The following is a 16,596-nucleotide window of genomic DNA, read 5'->3' as shown; positions in this document are numbered from 1 at the left end:
CTTCTGGATATAATATCTTTAATCTACTTTCTCTTGGACAAGTGGCCTCAATAACTTAAGAAGGGGGGGTGAATTAAGTCTTAAAATTTTTTCCTAATGACAAGTTTTTAATCCTCTTTTAAATGATATGTGATATATTTGGAATGTAGAAGAAGAAGCAGCAATCAATTTAATACTTTTTCTTTAAATGTGCAAGACAAAGTAAGTTGTAATAAATAAACAAGATAAGGGAAGAAAAAATTGCAAACTCGATTTATACTGGTTCGGCCACTTCTCGTGCCTACGTCTAGTCCTCAAGTAACCCACTTCAGATTTTCCACTATCCTTGTAAATCCTTTACAATCTTTGAACACACCTTGGGATCCCTCACCGTTGTGTTTAAGTTTCTCTCACGCCAAGAGACAAACAATCTGTTGATTACAACTGAGTTTTCATAAGAGATGAACAAAATGATTTCTCTTTACACACACACACACACACACACACACACACACACACACACACACACACACACACACACACACACACACACACACACACACACACACACACACACACACACACACCCACCCACCCACACCCACACCCATTGTGTCTGTTCAAAAACAACTTGAAGAGATGTGTTTTTTCAAAAAAATCTTTTTTAAACTTTTTCACGGTAATCGATTACATGATTCTAGTAATCAATTACACAGTTATATTTTGAAGAGTTGTGACTTTTCAATAATTTTTCTGAAATCTCTTCGTCGTTAATCGATTATACATATCAAAATTCAAATAATTTTTCATCAGTTCAAAATTTCAAAAATCCATTTTCACAAATTCTCTGGTAATCAATTACATGATCTTGGTAATAGATTACCAGTTCAAAAAGAAAATTTCTCAACTGATTTTATCCTTAATAAAAGAATTTTGATAGTAAAGATTTTGAGGCCAAACTATAGAAATCAAATTAAGATTCTTTTAACAAATTTACTAAGTTCTTATCTTAGATTTTCTTGATCTTGTTCTTTGACTTGATTCAATCCGTGCTCATCAAGTAAACTTTTGGCATCATCAAAACCGGCATGATATACATTCACACTTTCTTCTAGTACCTTTTATTGTGGTTTGTAATTACTTGAATTATCCTCGTTAGATGGTTTACTTTATGAATTTACATAAACAATACATCTTTAACTAGTTAGAGATTTTATTTTGGATGTTATATTCTTTTTCCTTACTTGACTAATGTTAACAATGTTTCTACATATTTCCAAAAAAAAATAAAATTGGTTGCATATTTCCGAGTAGTTATTTATTTATCAATGCAATAATTGCAATTGGATATTGTATTTCTAGAGAACTATTTATGATTTTTCCTATTTTAATTAATTAAAGTATAGTAATTCCTATATAAAATTAAGGGTGTTACAAGCTCTCTTTCATCTTAAGAAATATCTGTAAAATATGGAAGAAAAAAACGAATCCAAATGGAAGAATTCTTCCAAAAAGGTGTTTATGGAGAGGAATGATGAAGACAAAAGCTCTATAATATGCTACGAATACAATAAGCCTGAGCACTTTAAGCCTGAATGTCTAGAATTGGAGAAGTTCCACGACAAGGAGTATTACAAGTCGAAAGAAAAGAAAGGCCTCATGAGCACCTAGGAGGATCTGGATGGATCTTTGTCTGATGAAGAAGAAGAGGAAGCTAATCTATGTCTGATGGTCGATACAAACTCTTAAACAAGAGGATGAGGTAAGTTTTGATGATCCTAAATCTCTTAAACAAGCCTATCATGAGCTACTATCGAACCCGTCCATTGTTTCAAAAACTTATGAAAATATTTTAAAAGGCTATCCAAAGATCATAAGGAACTTGAAAAATCCTTTCAAGATAAAATAGATGTTTCTGTAGACGCGTCGACTTAGACATGTGATGCTTGTGATACTCTTAAGATAAAAGAGTCTAAGCTCCGTCTTGAGAATAAGACAATCACAAAAGAAAAATCTGCTCTATTGGAAAACTTTCAAGATTTGGAAAACAAACTGAAAGCTTTGCAAAAAGATATGATAGAGCTTAATGAAATTCATGATTATATACGATGAAAGATATGATCTATGGAGAAAGTATGCACAAACACAGAGATTATAAGGATCTTGAAACCTGCTATATTTGATTAGATACTAAAGATAGTTGATTAAATGCGAATGAATCACAATTCTCAACGAACAAATTCTCGATCTAGTCTACTGATGTGTCATTATTTTCTCCTATTTCTTAACCCTTTTTGTCACCATTTTAATTACTGGTTAGCCTTAATTGTCAAATTAATTATACAGTTTTATCATTTGGGCCTACTGGACAAATTTTGTGTTTTTAATTTAATTTCAGGAGAATTATAAGCAATTGGGCTTGAATCTGGAATTGGGCTTGAACTTGAAGAGAACAGACAATTTTATTTTATCGAATCTTATCTTTTCCAGATTTTATTTCATCTAGATTTTATTTCATCCAATCTTATCTTATCTTGTCCAGATTTTATTTTATTTATTTATGGGCTTGGACTTAAAACAGATTTGTAAGCTTTGGGGCTGAGGACCTATATAACAGCACCATGGTTTTAGTTTAGAGAGTTTTTGGAAGAGGAGAATAATTCTAGGGTCTTAGAATTCTAATTTTTACTGTTCATGTGCACTGTTCACATAAAATAAAATTCATTTTCTACAATTTTGTTTTTGCTTCAATATGCAATTTCGTTTTCTACTGATTAATGGAAGGCTAATTCTCTAGCGTTGTTTTCTCTTGAGGATCAAGCATAACTCTCCTTGAGGTTTTATTATTACTATTGAATTTTGATCAGTTTTTCCTCTTCACCAATTACTCTGTATTTGTTGCTTTTAATCCATGCATGCTTAGTGCTTGATTAATTGTCTCTGTGCTTAATTTATGTTCATGCTTAATGATCAGTTTCGTTCATGATTAATTGGTGTATGTGTTGCTTAATCACATAATGACGGCCTGATGTGCCATTATTTTCTCCTATTTCTTAACCCTTTTTGCACCATTTTAAGTACTGATTAGTCTTAATTGTCAAATTAATTAGGCAGTTTTATTATTTGGGCCCATTAAGCTAATTTGATGTTTTTAATCTAATTTCAGGAATTAATGAAGCATTGGGCTTAAATCTAGAATTGGGCTTGGGCTTGGACTTGAAGAGGGCAGACTAATTTATTCTACAAAATTAGATTTGATCTCATCTAGATATTATTTCATCTAGATCTTATCTTATCTAGATTTAATTTGATTTTACTTATGTGCTTGGATTTAAAACAGATTTGTAAGCTTTGGGGCTGAAAAACTATATAACAGCACCAAGGTTCTAGTTTAGCTCTTTCTTCTCTCTCCCCTAATTTCATTTTTTTTTTAGTTTTTAGGCTTTTTTTTAGACACTTAGGCTTTTTTTAGACACTTTTCGTTTTATCAATAAAATTCCGTTCTTCAATTTATAATTTGGTTCTCTATTTGATTAATGGAAGGCTAAGTCTGCAGCGTTGTTTTCTCTTGAGGATCAAGCCCAGTTCTCTTTGATGTTCTATTATTACTATTAAATTTTGTTCAGTTTTTCCTCTTCACTAATTACTCTGAATTTGTTGCTATTAATTCATGCATGCTTAGTGCTTGATTAATTGTCTCTGCGCTTAATTTACGTTCATGCTTAATGATCATTTATGAGTAATTGGTGTGTGTGATGCTTAATCACATAATGAATGCTTTATGTTAAATTTCGCTTAGTAATTTAATTTAGGGTTGGATTAAGTGGTTGAACTGATAAAGGATAAATTCTCGCAACCTAGGATAAGAGACTTGCTTGTGAATCAAGGGGAAGCAATGTATTTTAATTTTGATAATTTCTAATTCAATTTTACTCGCTATTTAATTTACAAAAGCAAAACAAGCCCCCCCCCCCCCCCCCAATTTGTTACTATTTCCTACTATCTATTATGAACATTTGGTGTATCATTGCTCGTTGGGAAATGACCTAGGATCACTTCCTAGTTACTGCATTTTTAATGTTTATTTGATTCGGGTACGGCCTTGATCAAATTTGGCGCCGTTGTTGGGGAGCAGTGTCCAAAGGTTCATAATAGCTAGTGTCGTGTTAGTGTTTAATTCTTTCGTGTTTTATGTTTAATTGTTAGTGTTGTGTTAGTGTGTGTGTGTTAGTGTTGTTTAGTGTCTTGGTATTTTGCTGTGAATAGTGTTTTGTGACAGATTTAGCAACCACTTTTGCTTGCGGCAAAACAGAGTAGTAGTGAAAATCATGTAGCGACCACCCTTGCTGAATTATTTGGGATTTTTTGTTTTAGTAGCCAGAGTTGTTATTTTTGGCTGAATTTTTTTTGTGGTAACTTCTTTTAATCTATAGTTTGTGGGAAAAATAGCTAGAGTCTTTAGTTTGGTCAGATTTGAATGTTCCAAAAAAGTAGCAAATTTGATTTTTGTCAAAACTTCAAACGACCATAACTTTTGCTCTGGTTATCAGAATCACAATTATTATATATGTATTTGGGGTAGAAAATAATTTCCTACACCGTGGCAGCCTACTATAGGCTGGTTGAGGTCTCCATCGTCCAAAAAAAGTGATTCTGTCAAAAGTTTTTTTATTTTTTTATTTTTTATTTTTTTCAAGTATTATTCTCTTATTTTTCTTAACTTATCCTTTTTAGCTTATATAGTTAGACTTCGAATTTTCATTTGAAATTTTTTGTGCTATCTTATCATCATTTTATAAGGTTGCTCACAAAATTTCAAGTCATTTGGATATCATTTAATGGTAGCTGTAGTTCAAACCTACACTGTTACTTGCATAAGAAGGCAACTAGTTGTGCATGCTGAATTTAGTGTATGACTATAGGAAATGCATCTGACTTACAACCCTTTGATCCTGAGATAGATGGGACATTTCATAGATTAGTTAGACATCATTTAGTACCTTTTGAGCATCCTGAGCATTCTGATATTGGTGATTTTGAGCATTATAGTTTTGAGCATTCTGATTTTGAATATTCTGAGAACATGACATACCCTCCACCCCGTGAGAGGACTCTAAGGGAATTAGCTGCACCTGATTTCACCTACGAAAGCTTGTGTATCCAATACCCTGATGAGGATGTCCCATATGTTCTTAAAATTGGACTGATCCATTTGCTTCCAAAGTTTCATGGCCTTGTAGGTGAAGACCCACACAAACATTAGAAAGAATTCCATATTGTCTGCTCCACCATGAAACCACCAGATGTCCAGGAGGATCACATATTTCTGAAGGCCTTTCCTCATTCTTTAGAGGGAGTGGCAAAGGACTGGCTATATTACCTTGCTTCAAGGTCCATCACGAGCTGGGATGACCTCAAGAGAGTATTCTTAGAAAAAATTTTCCCTGCTTCCAGGACCACAACCATCAGAAAAGATATTTCAGGTATTAGACAACTCAGTGGAGAGAGCCTATATGAATACTGGGAGAGATTTAAAAAATTATGTGCCAGTTGCCCTCACCACCAGATTTCAGAGCAGCTTCTTTTCCAATATTTTTATGAAGGACTCAGCAGCATGGAGAGAAGTATGATAGATGCTGCCAATGGTGGAGCCCTTGGAGACATGACCCCTGCTGAAGCCAAAAATTTAATTGAGAAGATGGCTTCCAACTCCCAGCAATTCAGTGCCAGAAATGATGCTATTGTCATTAGAGGAGTGCATGAAGTAGCCACAAATTCATCTTCATCAGTGAGACTTAGAAGCTTAAAGGTAAACTAGATGCCTTGGTTAACCTGGTAACCTAATTGGCCATGAATCAAAAATCTGCACTTGTCGCCAGACTCTGTGGTTTATGCTCCTCTGCCGACCACCACATAGACCTTTGCCCTTATGTACAATAATCTGAAGCAATTGAATAGCCTAAAGCTTATTCTGCAAACATCTACAACAAACCTCCTCAACCTCAACAGCAAAATCAGCCACAACAGAATAATTATGACCTCTCCAACAACAGGTACAATCCCGGATGGAGGAATCATCCCAACCTTAGATGGTCGAATCCTTCACAACAGCAACGACAACAACAACAACAAACTTATTTTCAAAATGCTGCTAGCCCAAGCAGACCATACGTTCCTCCACCAATCCAGTAGCAACAACAACAACAACCCCAGAAACAGCAAACAGTTGAGGCCCCTCCGCAATCTTCCCTTGAAGAACTTGTGAGGAAAATGACTATACAAAACATGTAGTTTCAGCAAGAGACCAGAGCCTTCATTCAGAGCTTAACTAATCAGATGAGACAGTTGGCTACACAGTTAAATCAACAACAGTCCCAAAATTCTGATAGATTACCTTCTCAATCTGTCCAGAATCCCAAAAATGTGAGTGCCATTACATTGAGGTCAGGAAAGCAGTGTCAAGGACCTCAACTAGTAGCATCTTCCTCATCCGCAAATGAACCTGCCCAACCTCACTCTACTCCAGAAAAAGATGATGACAAAAATTTAAAGAGTAAGTTACCTAACAATTTCTATGCAGGTGAATCTAAAGAGAAGCAACATATCCCTCTTCCATTCCCTCCAAGAGTAATTTCCAACAAAAAAATGGAAGAGGTAGAGAAGGAGATCTTGGAAACATTTAGAAAAGTAAAGGTAAACATACCTCTGCTGGATGCAATAAAGCAAATTCCAAGATATGCTAAATTCTTGAAGGAGCTGTGCACTAATAAGCGGAAGCTTAAAGGAAGTGAAAGAATAAGTATGGGCAAAAATGTCTCCGCATTGATTGGTAAATCTGTTCCCCAAATCCCTGAAAAATGTAAAGATCCAGGTACATTCAGCATACCTTGTATTATAGGGAACAATAAGTTTGACAATGCCATGCTAGATTTAGGAGCTTCTGTTAGTGTTATGCCTCTGTCTATTTTTAATTCTCTATCTCTAGGTCCTTTGCAGTCAACTGATGTGGTAATTCATTTAGCTAATAGAAGTGTTGCCTATCCTGCTGGTTTCATAGAGGATGTCTTAGTTAGAGTTGGTGAGTTGATTTTCCCTGTTGATTTTTATATTTTAAATATGGAGGAGGGATTTTCTAAAGGATCAGTTCCCATCATTCTAGGCAGACCTTTTATGAAAACTGCTAGAACTAAGATAGATGTATATGTAGACACACTATCTATGGAGTTTGGTGATATAACTGTTCATTTTAATATTCTTGATGCTATGAAACACCCATATGAAGATCTTTCTATATTTCGTGTTGAAATAATTGACCATATTGTTGATGAATACATGACTGATCTTCATTCTAGTCTGCATGCCTGTCACTCTTCATGCATTGAATATGAATTTGTACTTGATCATATATGTCTGAATTTGATGCTGAGAGTGAATTTGAATTTGATATTGATTACATGTTTGCTGATGTTTTACCTTTTGAGATTGATTTTATAGAGTCAGATAGAACTAACCATGTTTCAGGAAGTACACATACCTCTAACTTTCTTTATGAGGTACAGGCTGAGAACCCATCTCTTTCTACCACTATCCAGCCATCCACACCAGAATTGAAGCCTCTGCCATCAAATTTAAAATATGCTTACTTGGATGATAGCAATAGTTTTCCAGTAATTATATCTGCCTCCCTTGTTGATGAGCAAGAGGAGAAGCTGTTATCAGTTCTCAAGAAGCATAAGAAGGCTATAGGCTGGACCTTGGCGGACATTCCTGGTATTAGCCCATCCACATGTATGCATCGAATAAATTTAGAAGATGAGGCTAAACCAGTAATACAGCCACAGAGAAGACTCAACCCGGTGATTCTTGATGTAGTGAAGGAGGTAACCAAGCTTTTGCAAGTTGGAATCATTTATCCTATCTCCGACAGCCAATGGGTGAGTCCCGTCCAGGTAGTCTCGAAGAAAACCGGTCTCACCGTGTTAAAAAATGAGAAGGATGAGCTGATTCCTACTCGAGTGCAAAACAGTTGGAGAGTATGCATCGACTATAGGAGGCTGAACCAGGTTACCAAAATGAACCATTTTCCACTGCCATTCATTGACCAGATGCTTGAACGGTTGGCAGGTAAATCTCACTACTGTTTACTTGATGGTTTTTCTGGTTATATGCAAATCACTATTGCTCTTGAGGATCAGGAAAAAACCACATGCACCTGCCCCTTCGGCACTTTTGCCTATAGGAGGATGCCTTTCGTCCTGTGCAATGCCCCTGGTACCTTCCGGCGGTGCATGATTAGTATTTTTAGTGATTTTTTAGAAAATTGCATAAAGGTGTTTATGGATGATTTCAATGTATATGGATCCTCTTTTGATGTTTGTTTGGATAGTCTGGAAAAGGTTTTGAATAGATGCACTGAAACTAACCTTGTTCTAAATTTTGAAAAATGTCATTTTATGGTTGAGCAAGGTATAGTTTTAGGCCACATTATTTCCAATAAGGGCATTGAAGTAGATCCTGCAAAAATTTCTGTTATTTCACAATTGCCTTACCCCTCTTGCGTGCGAGAGGTGCGATCTTTTCTTGGTCATGCAGGATTCTACATGCGCTTTATAAGAGATTTTAGCAAAGTAGCCCTTCCACTATCCAACTTGTGCAAAAGGAGGTGGAGTTTGACTTTAATGGTAAATGCAAAGAGGCTTTTGATTGCCTCAAAAGAGCACTGACTACCACCCCCATCATCCTAGCACCCGACTGGACAACCCCTTTTGAGCTTATGTGTGATGCATCAAATTATGCATTGGGGGTTGTCCTTGCTCAGAAAATTGATAAATTGCCTAGGGTGATATATTATGCTTCTAGGACTTTAGATGCTGCCCAAGCGAATTATACTACTACTGAGAAGGAGCTACTAGCCATAGTTTTTTCTCTTGAAAAATTTCATTCTTATTTGCTTGGTACTCGCTTTATTGTTTATACTGACCATGCAGCTTTAAAGTACTTGTTGCAGAAGGCTGATCCAAAGCCTAGGTTGATCCGATGGATGCTCTGGCTCCAAGAATTTGACTTGGAGATCCGTGATAGGAGCGGAGCACAAAATTTAGTTGCTAATCATTTGAGTCCGATCGAACATGTGTCTGATGAGGACTCACCCATTCGGGATGATTTCCCGGATGATCATTTATATATATTGTATAGTATTTCTGATTCTCTTTCTACTACCTGGTTTGCTAACATTGTCAATCATTTTGTTGCTTATGTTTTTCCTCCTTTAGCATCTAACGCCCAAAAAGATAAAATTAAAAGTGATGCTAAGCATTTTATTTGGGATGACCCCTACTTGTGGAAATTGTGCAGTGATTAGGTTATTAGACGATGCATTCCAGATCATGAGACTGACTCAGTCCTGCAGTTCTGTCATTCTTCCGCACCGGGAGGTCATCTGGGTGTTCAAAGGACAGCTCGCAAAGTGCATGACTGTGGCTTTTACTGGCCCACCATCTTTAAATATGCGTGGATGATTTGTAGCACTTATGAACAGTGTCAGAGAGCAGGAAGTGCACTTACATGGTGACAAAAAATGCCTCAGCAACCTATGCTATTTTGTGAGGTGTTTGATGTCTGGGGTATAGATTTCATGGGCCCTTTTCCTGTATCTTTTGGTTATGTTTACATTCTCCTTGCAGTTGATTATGTTTCAAAATGGGTGGAAGCCAAGCCCACTAGAACTAATGATGCTAAGGTTGTTGTAGATTTTGTCAGATTTAATCTGTTTTGCAGGTTTGGAGTACCTAAAGCAATCGTTAGTGATCAAGGAACCCATTTTTGCAACAAATCAATGCATGCCTTGCTTAAAAAGTATGGGGTTGTCCACAGGGTATCCACACCATACCACCCCCAAACCAATGGACAGGCAGAAATTTCTAACAGGGATATCAAGAGAATTTTAGAGAAGATTGTGCAGCCAAGCAGGAAAGATTGGAGTACTAGGCTAGATGATGCTCTTTGGGCACATAGGACTGCCTACAAAGCGCCTATAGGAATGTCCCCTTATCGGGTTGTCTTTGGAAAGACATGTCATCTTCCAGTGGAGATTGAGCACAAAGCATACTGGGCAGTGAAGACCTGCAACTTCTCTATGGATCAAGCTGGTGAGGAAAGAAAGTTGCAACTGAGTGAGTTAGATGAGATCCACCTAGAAGCCTACGAGAATGCCAAGTTCTACAAAAAAAGACCAAGAAGTTCCATGATAGCATGATAATTAAGAAGGACTTCATGGTTGGGCAAAAAGTGTTATTGTATAATTCTAAGCTTGGACTCATGAGTGGTAAGTTGAGGTCTAAGTGGATTGGTCCTTTTGTTGTTACTAATGTTTTTCCTTATGGTACAGTTGAGATCAAAAGCGACTCCACAAACAAGAGCTTCAAGGTCAATGGACACCGACTTAAGCCATTCCTCACAAACCCTTCTTTAGTGGATGTAGTGGTGGAAGAGACTTCCTTACTCCACCCTACTCTTCCTCTACCATGACTTAGGGAGTTTTTCTTTCCTATCACCTTCTTTACTTTTATTACATATGTTCGATTCTATTTGATGGTTTAATTGCTTCTAATCTTTTAATTGTGCCACATTGACGACAATGTGTTGTTTAAGTATGGGGGGGGGGGAGAGTGTTCTTTGGTTTTGGTTTTGTTAGTCGTGTTAAATTAGTTTAATTTTGTTAGTTTTGTTGGGTTCTAGTTTAATTTTGTTAGTTTTGTTGTGTTAAATTTGCATGTTTGTCTTTGAATTATAGGATATGTTCAAGTAATGGGTAATTGTTTTGAAAATAAAAGTCTCTTGACATTTTGTGACTTGAAATCCTTGTTTTTCCTCTACATGTCATGATAGTTTTGAAAGCTCAATTTGAAAGTGATAAGTTTACCTTTGTGAGAATTTGAGCCATCCATCATCTTAATCTTTTGGTGTGTTTTGCCCCATTGATTGCTTGCACAATAGCTTGGCTTAATTCTTGTTGATGCTTCCTAATTCACATGCATATTTGGAAATGATTTAGGCAATTTCGTTCTTATAAGCTTCTAGCCAAATGGACTTACCTTGAATTAATTCCTTTGATAGCCCCTTTGAGCCTATTTTCCCCTTTCTTTGTTTTGAAGCTCATTACAAGCCTTAAGTGAAAAACCATGATATCACCTTACCCTTAAGGAATTTCAGAGCTTTGGAATTGTTTTGGGAATAAGCTGGGAATAAGTGTGGGGGGGGGGGGGGGGGTATATTTCATTGGAAGATATGGTTTTTGGCCATGCTTAATGTTTTATTTTGGCCATGCTTGATGTATATATATATTGCCTAGTTCTTTCTTTAATCTTCAATTTCGTACTGTTCAATCAAAATAAAAAAAATCGAAAAAATAAAAAATAAAAAATAAAAATTCAATTGCTGCAAATTCGTACTGTTCAAAATGAGGTCTTGTTATGAGGACTTGATTTGGGAGCCTTGATTGATTTTGTTGATATTAGAGGGTTTGGGTTTACTACTTGTGCTTAATTTCCACTTATTCCCCATTGGTCCTCTATTCCTTTGGGATTTAGCTACTTATTCCATATTTTTTCCCTACCTTGTCCTTGGCCCCATTACAACCTTTAAAGACCTTTTGATCCTCATATGCATGTGTTGTCAAGTTGTTTGTCAATTTTAGAATTTTACCAAGTCTATGAGGTGTTTGTTTTCATGCGTGCTTCGAGAGTAAACAGTAGCCTAGACACTTGAGAGATAGAGTGTATATCTTGTGAAGCTTAATCATTTTTCATTATTGAGCTGATTAACTATTTTGCCATGATTGGGTTGCTTGGATGATTTTCACAAATGTCTTGACTCTTTGGATCTCTTCATGTTAGATGTTACCCATTCCTTTCAATCCTTGATGTTCATTGAGAAATATGTAAATGTTTTTGTTTGTCTTTCTTTGATATCCTTGGATTTCGTTCTTTATTTCATTTTGCCCACGAGTGCAAAAGGCTAAGTATGGGGGGTTTTGATGTGCCATTATTTTCTCCTATTTCTTAACCCTTTTTGCACCATTTTAAGTACTGATTAGTCTTAATTGTCAAATTAATTAGGCAATTTTATTATTTGCGCCCATTCAACTAATTTGATGTTTTTAATCTAATTTCAGGAATTAATGAAGCATTGGGCTTGAATCTAGAATTTGGCTTGGGCTTGAATCCAGAATTGGGCTTGGACATGAAGAGGACAAACGAATTTATTCTACAAAATTAGATTTGATCTCATCTAGATATTATTTCATCTAGATCTTATCTTATCTTATCATATCTAGATTTGATTTAATTTTACTTATGTGCTTGGATTTAAAACAGATTTGTAAGCTTTGGGGCTGAAAAACTATATAACAACACCAAGGTTCTAGTTTAGCTCTCTCTTCTCTCTCCCCTATTTTCGTTTTTTTAGTTTTTAGGCTTTTTTTTAGACACTTAGGCTTTTTTTTAGACACTTTTCGTTTTAGCAATAAAATTTCGTTCTTCAATTTATAATTTGGTTCTCTATTTGATTAATGGAAGGCTAAGTCCGCAACGTTGTTTTCTCTTGAGGATCAAGCACAGTTCTCTTTGAGGTTCTATTATTCTGTTCAGTTTTTCCTCTTCATTAATTACTTTGAATTTGTTGCTATTAATTCATGCATGCTTAGTGCTTGATTAATTGTCTTTGCGCTTAATTTACGTTCATGCTTAATGATCGTTTATGAGTAATTGGTGTGTGTGATGCTTAATCACATAATGAATGCTTTATGTTAAATTTCGCTTAGTAATTTAATTTAGGGTTGGATTAAGTGGTTTAACTGATAAAGGATAAATTCTCACAACCTAGGATAAGAGACTTGCTTGTGAATCAAGGGGAATCAACATATTTTAATTCTAATAATTTCTAATTCAATTTTACTCGCTATTTAATTTACAAAAGCAAACAACCCCCCCTCCAATTTGTTACTATTTCCTACTATCTGTTATGAACATTTGGTGTATCATTGCTCGTTGGGAAATGACCTAGGATCACTTCCTAGTTACTGCATTTTTAATGTTTATTTGATTCGGGTACGGCCTCGATCACGACCTCATGTTAAATTTTGCTTAGTAATTTAATTTAGGGTTGGATTAAGTGGTTGAACTGATAAAGGATAAATTCTCGTAACCTAGGATAAGAGACTTGCTTGTGAATCAAGGGGAAACATGTTTCAATTATGTTATTTTCTAATTAAAATTTGCTCCTTGTTTAAATTACAAAAACAAATAACCCCCCAATTCGTTATTGTCTTATTACTATCTGTTATGAAAGTTTGGTTGATCATTGCTCGTTGGGAGACGACCTAGGATCACTTCCTAGATACTGCATTTTTAATGTTTATTTGATTCGGGTACGACCTCGATCAAATTTGGCGTCGTTGCCGGGGAGCAGTGGGCTAAAGGTTCATAATAGTGTTTAGTTGTTTTGTTTTGTGCAGCGTTCTGTTTTGCATTTTGGTCACGTCCCCTGTTTAGCGACTATTTTTAGCGACTGTTTAGCGACTGATTCAGTTGGTGTTTTGCTGTGAACAGTGATTAGCGTCTGGGAATTAGCGACTGATTTTGCAATTTAATTAGCGATTTTTGTTTTGATAGTTACAGTTATTATTTTTGGCTGATTTTTTGTGTGGTAGTTTCTTTTGATCCATATTTTGTGTGAAAAATACCAGGAGCACTTGGTGTGGCAGTATTTGAGAGAGACAAAAATTTTGGGAACTTGTTTTTAGCAAAACTTAAAATAGCCATAACTTTTGCTCCGGGTATCAGAATGACTATTATTATATATGCATTTGGGGTAGAAAAAAATTTCTCATACTATGGCAACTTGCTAAAGCTAGTTGGGGTCTCCCAAACTCGATAAATCAGCTGTTTACTAAGTTTTTTTATTTTTATTTTTCAAGTATTACTGTCCTATTTTTCTAAACTTTGCTTAGGTAGTTTCCATAGTTAGTCTTTGAATTTTTGTTTGAAATTTTTTGTGCTATCTTTTCATGATTTTAGGGTGTTGATCACAAAACTTCAGCTCATTTGGACATTATTTGAGTATAGCTGTAGTTTTACACCCTGTTTAGGTGCTTGTTGAGAAACACATTATTTGCTGCATATAGTGCATGACTAGGGGCAATCCAGGTGATTTACAACCCTTTGATCCTGAAATAGATAGAACCTTTCATAGATTAGTTAGGCATAGTATGCATCCTGGTCATTTTGTGCATTTTGAGCATTCTGAGTATTCTGTTGCTGGTGATTCTGAATATTCTGATTTTGAGCATTCAATTACTAATTTTCATACTGAGAACATGGCTCAACCTCCACCTCGTGAGAGGACTCTTAGGGAGATGGCTGCACCTGATTTCACTTATGAAAGCTTGTGCATTCAATATCCTGATGAGGGTGTTCCATATGTTCTCAAGACTGGACTAATAAATTTGCTGCCCAAATTTCATGGTCTTGCAGGTGAAGATCCTCATAAGCATCTTAAGGAGTTCCATATTGTTTGTTCCACCATGAAGCCCCCTAATGTCCAAGAAGATCATATCTTTCTAAAGGCTTTTCCTCATTCTCTGGAGGGAGTGGCAAAAGATTGGCTATACTACCTTGCTCCCAGGTCCATTTTCAGTTGGGATGACCTTAAGAGGGTGTTCTTGGAGAAATTCTTCCCTGCATCTAGGATCACTGCCATCAGAAAAGACATTTCAGGCATCAGGCAACTTAGTGGAGAGAGCTTGTATGAGTACTGGGAAAGATTCAAGAAATTGTGTGCAAGCTGTCCTCACCACCAGATTTCTGAGCAACTCCTTCTTCAATATTTCTATGAGGGACTTAGCAACATAGAGAGGAGTATGATTGATGCTGCCAGTGGTGGAGCTCTTGGTGATATGACCCCTGCTGAGGCTAGGAATTTGATTGAGAAGATGGCTTCCAACTCCCAACAATTCAGTGCAAGAAATGATGCTATTGTCCTTAGAGGAGTCCATGAGGTGACCATCGATTCATCTTCATCTACTGAAAATAAAAAGCTTGAGGGAAAACTTGATGCCTTGGTCAACATAGTAACTCAGCTTGCCATGAATCAGAAATCTGCATCTGCACCTACTGCAAGAGTCTGTGGTCTATGTTCTTCAGCAGATCACCATACAGATATTTATCCTTCTTTGCAGCAATCTGGAGTCAATGAGCAACCTGAAGCTTATGTTGCAAACATTTATAATAGGCCTCCTCAGCAGCAAAACCAACAACAGTAGAATAATTATGATCTTTCAAGTAACAGATACTATCCAGGTTGGAGGAATCATCCAAATCTGAGATGGGCAAGTCCTTTACAACAACAACAACCTGTCCCTCTTTTCCAGAATGCTGCTAGTCCAAGCAAGCCATATGTTCCTCCTCCAGTACAGCAGCAACAACAGTAGCAGTCACAACAAAGACAACAAGCAACTGAGGTTCCTCCTCAACCTTCCTTAGAAGAGTTAGTGAAGCAAATGACCATCCAGAATATGCAATTTCAGCAAGAGACAAGAACCTCCATTTAGAGTCTGAAAAATCAGATGGGGCAGATGGCTACTTAGTTGAACCAAGCTCAGTCCCAAAATTCTAAAAAATTGTCTTCATAAACTGTGCAAAATTTGAAAAATGTGAGTGCCATCACCTTGAGGTCTGGCAACCAAATTCAAGTGCCTCCACCAGTAGCAGCACCTGCACCTGAACCTGTCAAGCTTCATTCTACACCTGAAAAAGAGGATGAGATAGTTACACAAAAAGAGAAAGCTTCCTAACAAAAATTTTCATGCAGGTGGACTTTCTTCTAGTAATTCTGACTTACTGCAGCCCCCTATCCCTCTTCCATTCCCACCTAGAGCAATTCCAAACAAAAAAATGGAAGAAGCGGAAAAGGAGATCTTGGAGACCTTCAGGAAAGTAGAGGTGAACATACCTCTGCTAGATGTCATCAAGCAGATTCCAAGATATGCCAAGTGTCGCAACCTAACCTTCGGCGGGAGGGCGACGCGAGAATCACGGGTGCGTCTTCCAAGAAAGGAAAATGCATGGAGTCACCACCAACTTTTATTCGAGGAAAACGTCAGAAAAACCGAACAGGTGTGGTCTACGAACTTTTAAGTGTGAAAGGTTCGGGAGTTGTATTTACGCACGGGGAAGGTATTAACACCCCACGCGTCCGTCACAAGGGACGACAGCCTTTAATCAAGTGTGCAAATATGACTTCAATTTGTTTTATTTTCTCTTTTACATTTTTATGCCTTTTATATTTTTTTTTATCTTTTTGTGGTCGACAAGGGTGTTTCCCTTGCTCCTACGTATTCCTCAATTGTGATAAGGAAATCAGACCTACGTGTCTTCTGACAGCGATAGCGGTATCTCTAGCGGTTCCCTGAGATTCCTCCAGTTTTTCCTCCGACTGCTCCGATAGAATTCCCAAACGTCAGAGAGATGAAAATGGATTGAAGCCTTCGTTTTTATTGTTTTCGTGCGATTCCTCTGTCTCTCTTCATGAATATTATCTCACAAATCCCAATGGTGAAAT

The 16,596-nt window shown here is 36.6% G+C and overlaps 2 non-coding genes across 2 annotated transcripts; both read right to left on the bottom strand.

Annotated features, from left to right (window-relative positions):
* Positions 1–5,440: 5,440 nt before the first annotated feature.
* Positions 5,441–5,547, bottom strand: LOC113000514 (small nucleolar RNA R71). Its single transcript, XR_003265847.1, has one exon. It is a non-coding gene; the product is annotated as a small nucleolar RNA R71 (small nucleolar RNA).
* A 9,184-nt stretch (positions 5,548–14,731) lies between these two features.
* On the bottom strand, positions 14,732–14,838 carry LOC113000576 (small nucleolar RNA R71). The gene has a single exon (XR_003265909.1). It is a non-coding gene; the product is annotated as a small nucleolar RNA R71 (small nucleolar RNA).
* Between the last annotated feature and the right edge of the window lie 1,758 nt (positions 14,839–16,596).

The sequence above is a fragment of the Glycine max genome, chromosome 19, assembly GCF_000004515.6.
Source record: "Glycine max cultivar Williams 82 chromosome 19, Glycine_max_v4.0, whole genome shotgun sequence".
Lineage (NCBI taxonomy): Eukaryota > Viridiplantae > Streptophyta > Magnoliopsida > Fabales > Fabaceae > Glycine > Glycine max.
Note: the sequence above shows the minus strand (reverse complement) of the source record. Positions and strands in the feature narration are given on the sequence as shown.